The sequence below is a fragment of the Silurus aristotelis genome (assembly GCF_946808225.1).
Source record: "Silurus aristotelis genome assembly, chromosome: 15".
Classification (NCBI taxonomy): domain Eukaryota; kingdom Metazoa; phylum Chordata; class Actinopteri; order Siluriformes; family Siluridae; genus Silurus; species Silurus aristotelis.
The window spans coordinates 12,373,114-12,382,755 of NC_139588.1; the positions used below are offsets into that span (position 1 = coordinate 12,373,114).

The 9,642-nt window shown below is 38.6% G+C and overlaps 1 protein-coding gene across 6 annotated transcripts in view; it reads right to left on the bottom strand.

Annotated features, from left to right (window-relative positions):
* mark3b (MAP/microtubule affinity-regulating kinase 3b) overlaps positions 1–9,642 on the bottom strand; it is a 47,127-nt gene that overhangs the window by 21,812 nt on the left and 15,673 nt on the right. The gene's annotated exons all lie outside the window — the stretch shown is intronic.

A 9,642-nucleotide genomic window follows, 5' to 3' on the forward strand; every position in this document is an offset into this window, starting at 1 on the left:
CATAAAATGGGCATTAACCCCTCCATTAAACTCAGTTCTTTAGCCATGTTATTCATCTAATTCTATGTATTATTCAGTGATTTGTATAGTGCTATTCAGAAATTCGATGTAGTGGTGAGAGTAGAGAACAGTTCATTTTACACTCAATACAGACAAGGTACTAAAGGGGCATATCAGAATACATATTATGGAAAGGACACTGTTTAAGGAACAGCAAAAACTGATGCAAAGAAAATAAATAAGATATATTAAATCATTATTTATACTGTTGTGTCAGTAGCTTTCTCACATTCCTGTCTCATGTATTACATAAAGACGCTTTTCAGGAGTCTACTAGCCTGCTATAACCTGTCAGCCTCCTCCAGTTACTCACAACCTTAGGACCAAAATGGGGCAAGTACCACTAAAAAAAATAAAACTGCCTGGCAGAAAGTTACATGGCAATGTGGCACTTTGAGATGGGTTTTTAGAAAACACGCAACAAAAACAGTTTATTTTTTACAGGCTTCTTTTCTAATGATTTTTCCTCCTTATCCTAATTCCTCCTGATGCCCCCTCATGTATTTATGACGTTTCCTTCCATTATCTGTTTATTCAATTAGTATTTTATCGAATGTGCCAGCCCTGGTGAACACACACCGAAAACCATGCTTAAATACAGACAGAAACGTCTGTGCTTCCAAAAACTTCACCAAATAGGCACAAACTCACAATCAAGCTCACACCAGGAAATAGAAAAAGAGCTGCTTTTTTGTTTCATGCGGTCATTATTTTGGTGAGCATGTTCATTGATTCAAACTTCTCTTTTTTTGTTGTTTTACATGGAAACGCACATAATTCTTATGCTGTCCTACATTTGTAAATGTAGATTTACTACACTACAACATACAAGACATTACAATAAACTATATTGTACTGAACCGTACCACAAAATACAATTATAAACACACACACACACACATTACCCTATACTACAGATATACAATTAGATACACTGATAGTGTCCTATAATGCACTATATCATACTGCAAAACAAGACGTTACAGCACACTATACCACACAAAATTCCCCTATACTACTACATTACATCAATATATTACACCACTACAAAAGAAAGAACAAACCATAATACTCAGACCATTTGCACAGTAGAAGATTCTATGTTTAAGATGTGTTTTATTTACAAAATATAAAAACAAATGCAGAATGGTAAAGATGAAAATGTGGTTTGTTTGTTTTCGCATCGGCGTTGCAATATTTGTGCTACATGATTCTGGATGTGTGAACATCTGTTATCATGTTGGAAACTTAAGTATAGTTAATTTGATAGTTACATTGTTTGCGATGTTCCGCAAAGTCCAAGATGAAATTTTGCTACATTATTGATCAAAAAACAATCTATGTGCATAGACAGTAAAGCTGCTTGTTCACATTAAAAAGTCTTTTCTCATATTACTGTTAGACATGTGATCAAGATCAAACTCAAAAAAAATAAATTAAGATTAAAAACAGCTATTTTTTTTATTAAGCAAAAATCTTTTATTTGGAGTGTTTTGCTGGGATTTTGAAGAGCCATGTGCCTTTTATGAACCCGAGGAGGTTAACATTTAAAGGGCTCCAGTGAACCCAAGGAGGCGTACTCAATTCCCGCACGAATGACTCATCGGAGTCCACCTTCCTTTTTTTGCAGTGCAAAAACACATGTCAAATCCTCTGACTCTTTAACCTCTGAATGCAGAAGTAAACGTGATCACTCTAAGGTTATAAACATGTAGTATCATCAAAAAAAAACAAAAAACAAAATTTAATTGACAAATAAAAAAAGCAGACTGTTCTTGAGCCATGCCGATAAATCAAGATGCTGTCAGATTCAACTCCTGGGTGTAAATACCAACACAACTTTGATTTAATTCGCATAAAAAAAATAATAATAAAAAAAAGGTTTACTTTTTCACGTATAAACCCTTAAAAGCTGAAATGGTAAAAACAGCCTTGCATGGAGGTTGAACCTCAGATCTTGCATCATGCATGTGCAAATGTAAAACAATTAAGTACTTACTAATGCTTTACATTTGTACAATCTTAAAGCAATTAAAACTTTTCAGTGCAAGACCTCCTTGACCTCTTAACTTAAGCATACAAGTGAAAAGATCTTTTTCTGATCTCATTAAATGCAAAGCATTGGTTCTGGGTTCAGGTTCTGTGCCGTATTTTCACACACATTCGGTGTAGTATCAGTCCCCAAAACATGATGCGGTTTCTTAAAAAAAAAAAAAGAACTCAAGTCAAGAAGCTTTTATTGTCATTTCAACCATATATAGCTGACGCAGTACACAGTGAAATGAAACAACGTTCCTCCAGAACCCTGATGCTACACAAAACTACAATCACAGAAACAGAAAACACAGGGCCAAGGACTAGTAAGAAAAATCCTTGCCACATAAAGTGCATGTGTGCAACCTGGTGCAAACAGTGCAAAAAGACAACACGGGACAGTGCAAGACAATACACAAAACAGCTCCGCCAGTAATCCTGTGGTAACGAGATAAAGTGAACAGGAGAAAAAATGTGAAGAGAATATTGTGCAAAAGAACAAATAGCAGCAATAGCGGTAGATGTGCAAAAACGGCATGTAAACACTTTGTGGTAATGATTTAGTGTGAGTGGTACTGAATCATGGGTGTGCGAAGTGAGTACGAGTGTGTTGAGTCCGGTTTGTACAGATAGGGAAAGCTAATGCTCCAACCACTTAAAGAAGAGAGACAGATCGCCTGCTGACACCATGAGCACTAATCATCATGCTGTATCCGTGTGTCGTAAAAACAAGACTCTTGTGTGTCATAAATCAATGCTATGGCTTGGCTCTAAGAAAATGACGTTGTTTCAGCAAGACCAGTTAGACACAGGAAACAGTGAACGGATCTGAGTTGACGTCAAATCGGCTGGTCATGGCATCTCTTGTCAGGGCTTTAATGCTGGAGCTGTGCAGGCATCTGCTCTTTATAAACACGCACTGCTTTGAGCGTAACAGGGTAAATATAGCGTCCAGCAAGGCCTGTGACTTTGAACATCAAAAGCGGAAACACAATCTACACCAGTTGAAGGTGCATTAGAGAGCACACACACACACACACACACACACACACACACACACACACAAAACAAACTGACTCCAGACTGCTGAATTTGCAGAATAAACTGAATCTGCTACAGGCCACATAGGGAACAAATGGTGACTGGTTCATGAATGAAACACTGCAAGAACACATTGGAATTCATTAGGGCACAGGGTACATAAGCTGGGAAATAAACCCATCTGGCTTCACAGGAAAAGTCAAACCATGAGAAGATGACAGGGGGGGAGAAGGGGGGTTAATGGCTGAGCATTATGTTAGCTCATGGCTTGAAGAGACAGAGGAATGCTGGGAGTGTGTGTGGCAGAGGAGCAAGCTGTGTTGTAAGATCGGAACTAAACCGCTAATCGCCCTACCGAGAACAAGAGCGCCGCTTGTGCTAACGAGCCGATGGCTTCCAGACACAGATGGAGCAGAGACGATGGGCAGAGTTTTGAATGAGGATGAAAGTCAGATGGTTTCCAGGATTCAAAACACCTAGATGTGATGAGTCATTACAGGCTTTTGCTTTACGCTGTGTCTGAATTGCACTCTGCAACGTGCAACTCTACGATCCACAGGCACCTTCGCGAAGACTCACAATCTACTGAAATTTACGTTTGTGTTCAAAACCTACATGGGGACAAATCACAAAATCTCACCAGACACACACTTGCTCACAAATCTTATGTTTTGGTAGCGTAATTAAATAGGTCACGCTAGTTAGCTAAGGGAAAAAAGAAAATCTTTATATATTTATTTATTTTTAAACATAGCAAATTTAAGCTTTCTACTTGCACGGCATCTAAAAGACTATATTTCAGGCTGACATTTTATTTCTAGAACCTTTAACCTCTATGTGACTTTTTTTTGTCGGCTTACACAAAGACTCTTTGTGGTGGATCTCATGTTGCTCAGTTTTGTTCTGACTTTCAGGAGAAATCCAGCCTATTTGTGACTTGAATCTAAAGAGGTCTATGAAAAAAGACGATTACTTCTTTATTCCAACCACAGTGAACATTTGCAAGAGCTCGTTATGTACTACAGAAAATAAAAACAAAACCAGCACTGTAAACAATCGTATGCGTGAACAGGAACTAAAATGCGTCACAAAAAAAGTTGGAGACACACAATAGAACGTGGAGTGAGATGTTAAAAAACACAGACAAATCTTATGGTCAGAACCACAACCTTTTGTCCACAGTCTAGTCTAGAACTTAGGTAACTGTCTGCTTTTCTACCACAACACCCTGAAATCTTTAACATGAAATATAACAACATTATATGTATAACTAAAAGCAGGATTCTTTTAGATAGTTTATGATGTTTAGAAAAGCAAACGAGTTCTAGCACCTCAAACACGTTTGATTTTACTCTGCGTGATTTCAGAGGACTTTTTAAGTCTTTAGTATGTCTGTTTCCGGCGGCATGATAAGACTCTTGCTTGTGTAACAGATATGAACTTTAGATTAACAGCACTCATACAGTGGTGCAACAAAATCAAACTCAAAAGGAACCCTTGACTAGAAAAAGGCATGAAAAGAATTGACAAATCATCCGAATACAAAGAGAACTACCAATTAACTACAAAGTATTACTGATATGTACAATGAGTTATGATGCGAGACAAACTCTGAGACTTTACAACAATTATAAATGACAACAGAAAAAATTCACAAGGATGTAGAAAGGATGCTCAATCAATCCTAGATCACTTTAACTGTGGCTGCTTAGATAATAATAAAAAAGAAACTATCATTTAAAGCTGCATGCAGCAGGTCTAGATGAACAAATGTAAGAATGAAAAGAGAGGTGATTTTAAAAAATAAAAAAAATAAAAAATAAAAAAAGGTGACCACTGGTAGGAGGAACCATAAAAGCAATTCTGACATAAAATCTATGCCATAATATTGAGCTGGCAAAATCTGATGCTATAGGGTGCATTGTACTCTTCTCAACCCAGGGAATGCAGTGATGTCTATAGATTTTGGACGCAAGTTAAAAAAAAGAATCTGATGGTGGCGCTAGAGCGCTGGCAGCACTTTTCTCAAATCTGGTAAAAAGATTCCTTTGACACTCCCCTATGTGCGTGTCAAACCTCTACCAAACAGTGCTTTGGGCTGCTGTAGACACACAAGCCAGAAAAGAATAAAAATAAAACGTTGAATAACAGGGTGCTTCCAGACCTTTGGTGCTTAGCCCCATATTATCCAGATAACGAAACAGGCAAAACAAACTTTACATTTAAATTTTATGCTCAGATTTAAAATATTATTTCACAGTGAATTAGAAAAATTACATTTTATAAATAAGCATAGGCTTTGTAAAGATTCATCATTATATTGAGAGTTACAGAATGACTTCGGCTCGAGCCACAAAGGAGATGTGCTTTCTGGTTTTTTAGCAACACAAAGAAAAACAGTTCTTTTTTTCGTTTGTAGAGAAGGAAAAAAAGAGAAGCTGCTGAGGAACGACTATGTATAACTCATAAAATGTAAATGATAACAGGAACTGCTGGAAGTGCTGACACTCGACTAAACAGTTAATCGTCCGACAGAAAACTTCACTATGTTAACAATTTGTTCAATGCTTTAGCTTCAGATAACATGGAGCATCGGCAGAATGGGTCCCTCTTACCATTGTTTTGTGTATACAGATCCTCACTTTTACTCGAGAATGTAATAAAAAGATTGCATTCATTTAAAATGATATAAATCCATTCTCTGGAAGAAATGCATCGAGTCACATCATTTTATTGGCGTGTTATACTGTATGCTTACTGTACATAGACCTGGATGGTGCTTTGCATCTTGTGCACCTATGCTGTAGATCAGACAAGCCATCTTTGTTCCCAAGAAGTCAGGGGCAGCCCTGAATATACTTTGCTTAGAGGAAAGTGGGCTGCAGTAAGAGAAAAGAGGACGGCATGTTCCCCCACTTCAAACTAGGTCTTCTGGCAGAACGTCACAAAGCAAAGCATCCTTAAAAGAATAATGTGAATGCTGGAGGAGAAAATATCCGGATGCACATTAAATAGTGGCTGTAAAGCAACAAATCCTAGACAATGGCCATAATGTTTAGTCCACAATGGTCTCTTTATGTGGGTCTTTTTATAATAAAGTGTGTATGTGCCAGAACGTGCCCCACTTCATCGGAACTTCATTCCACCTAATCTGTTTATGTGTCTTGTGTTTTCCATCGTAGTTTGCTGAACACCTGTAAGCACTTGAGGAAGGTATTTTTATTCAGGGTGTGGTTTTGTAGCGTCGTCTCTGCATGTGCGTTTTTTTCCCCCTGTTAAACGACTCTTCTCTTCGACTGTGCAAATTGACATTGCGATTCGGGGGGGCTTTTATAAGCCACTGACAAAGTTGTGCCCTAAAAGTCTCAAGATACATCACACACCTCCTACACACTCAGCCACCAGCGAGGTGACCTATATGACATGTGTCACTGGTTTGAAATGAGAAATAGCAGAAAGTGACAAAAGCACAGCAGAGAAAAGCCACAGAGAGCATACAGAAGTCTGCAGGCCACACACCGGTGACATACCAGATGTGTGTGTACGGTGAATAATTTTAAATCCTTATTCTGTAACCATTGCTTTTAAATTGACTGCTGCTATTGCCGTTTTGCACAACCTGTTGTGGTTACATTTTGTGTTTATTTACAAGTACATTCCTGTTTCCAGTTCTCTTTTGCACACTGCACTGTATAATGCACAGTAGGTTTACTGGTGGTGCTATTTTGTGTTTTGTGTATTTGTCCTACACTGTCCTATGTTGTTTTTTGCACCGTCTTGTCTTGCACTGTTTGCACACAATGCACTTTATGTGGTAAAGACAACTTGCTTTAGTCCTTAGCGCTTTGTTTATCTGTTATGTAGCTTTATGTTGTTTTATGAAGCACCAGGGTTCTGGAGGGACGTTGTCTCCTTTCACTGTGGAAAAGTGTGGGCTAATATCCAGCAGGCGTAACAGTCAGACTCAATGATGCAGTGGATCTCCCGATAGTGCACAGTTCTCCCTGGATCTCAGTGGGTGATTGGCTGCACTGCTGTGAAGCTGTGAGATAGGAAGCTCCCCTCCCTCCCTCTTCGTTCAGCACACTCTCCCAAACAGGAAGCAGCTCGTAGAGATGCGGCCGGGTGGTAGCGAGACATGCTTACACCCACAGGAAAAAAACAAGGTGTGTGAACACATGCGCTAAGCACAAGAGCGTGCAGAAACCCGAGCAGAACAAGCAAGCTGGTAAAATTAGGCATTCATGTAGTGGAGTTAATGCTTTCCAAATAAGGCATCCAAAGTAAATAAAAAGTGATGGTATTCCATAATTGTTGTCTTGCTTCCACACACACACAACTCTACGTGACTTGTTGCACTTTTATCACTAATTTGTTAAATTCTGACCAAAATCTAGCAAAGTAAATATCCACTGGTTGCCTCAACTAAAAAAAACTCAATGCTAAATTAATTTTGCTTGTTGTGCCTCAGTGTGAGACAAATCACTGTGGAATTAACTCCTTTTGGGATCGAATTTAATTATGAACAGACACAGAATGAACATGTGATGCATTGACACACACAAGACATTGTGTATACAACAAAATTCACTGTGCTACACTGCATAAAACACATGCCTCATGACATTGTTTTGATTTCATCTCGCACTCTAAGTTCATTTATCACAGTACCGACGCAGCCCTAGAAAATATATAGATACACGTTAAAAAATGACAAAATAGGAGAACACAAAACACTGTGGCTATTAGACATGAGTGACACAGGGACACTGCACTCCTGCAACCTTTTACATTCCTAGAAATGAAAGATTATAACATCTAAATATTGCTTAAATAATACCCCAAGGTGTTTCATGAAGCCAGCAACAATGTGCAAAGTGTTCCAGTACTTCCTGTACGTTCAAATGTGTTTCCAGTCCAGACAAACCATAGTGCTTCATAATGAAATTCATTGTGGACCATTTTAATAAAAATTTTTTGCCCAATTCTAAAGATTTACTTGTTAAAGCAGTCAACATGCATGTCCTTTTATATTAGACAGTATGTAACAGGTAACTGATATTATATATTGCCCTTGAAGCCCATATACCATCTACTGCTCTCCTGCAACACCACCAAATCCTTTCTACTGGCATTTTCAGTTGGATTAGCACAAACTCCATCTCCTGTATCTGCACAGCTAATTTTGTATACAAGAAAGCTGGCTGTGACTAAATGGTAAATTTCTCTGGTGTCCATGGAAAAAACATCAAAAGCCTCAAACTCATTAAAAGGCAAGTGCTGACTGGCAAAAAATCACTCGTAATGAAGGCTGTAGCACCCTGCCCTTCAGCTAGGGCTTCACAGTAAAGTCAAGTCATGCCGCGGCAAGATCCAGAGTCCTCCAACAACTAGCGGCGGAAACAAAGGGGTTACAACAGGTTACTGCAAGACGTGCAGGTCTCCTCAGTGGTGCAGGTTGTCTGACCTCTCAGAGTTTACAGTGGCCAGTCTAAACCCTGTTTTTAAAATATTGAGCCTTTGAGGCAAAACGAGGAAGGAAAGTATACCGTTAACCAACAGAGAGGGCGGCATTTCACACAACCTGAGATATGCAAGAACTCAGGTTACTCTTGACCATACAAACAGTAATCACAAAACTGCATGTTACCTTAAGGGTAAGCAAATGATTGACCTGGGCATCCAGGACAATGAGATTAGGTGTTTCCTTTCAACAACCACTGAAAAAAAATGATTGCAAGTAATCTGTATTTAAATGCAATGTAACTCTTGGTAGTGCAATACACCTCAATGCTGACACTATAGTGCATGCTGCAATGTTAACACAATGTCAGTTAAAACACTGTTTATTAAGCAACGTATTTCCTGTTTGTTGCGAGTAAAAAATATATATATATTTTATATATATGCAGAAACATACTGTCTTCACTAATGCATGTAACTAATGTCTGTCTGGTCATGCTAATATACAGTGGGTACGGAAAGTATTCAGACCCCCTTAAATTTTTCACTCTTTTTTATTTTGCAGCCATTTGCTAAAATCATTTAAGTTCATTTCTTTTCCTCATTAATGTACACATAGCACCCTATATTGACAGAAAAACACAGAATTGTTGACACTGTTGCAGATTTATTAAAAAAGAAAAACTGAAATATCACATGGTCCTAAGTATTCAGAACCTTTGCTCAGTATTTAGTAGAAGCCCCCTTTTGATCTAATACAGCCATGAGTCTTTTTGGGAAAGATGCAACAAGTTTTTCCCACCTGGATTCAGGGATCCTCTGCCATTCCTCCTTGCAGATCCTCTCCAGTTCTGTCAGGTTGGATGGTAAACGTTGGTGGACAGCCATTTTTAGGTCTCTCCAGAGATGCTCAATTGGGTTTAAGTCATTGCTCTGGCTGGGCCATTCAAGAACAGTCACGGAGTTGTTGTGAAGCCACTCCTTCGTTATTTTAGCTGTGTGCTTAGGGTCATTGTCTTGTTGGAAGGTAAACCTTCAGCCCAG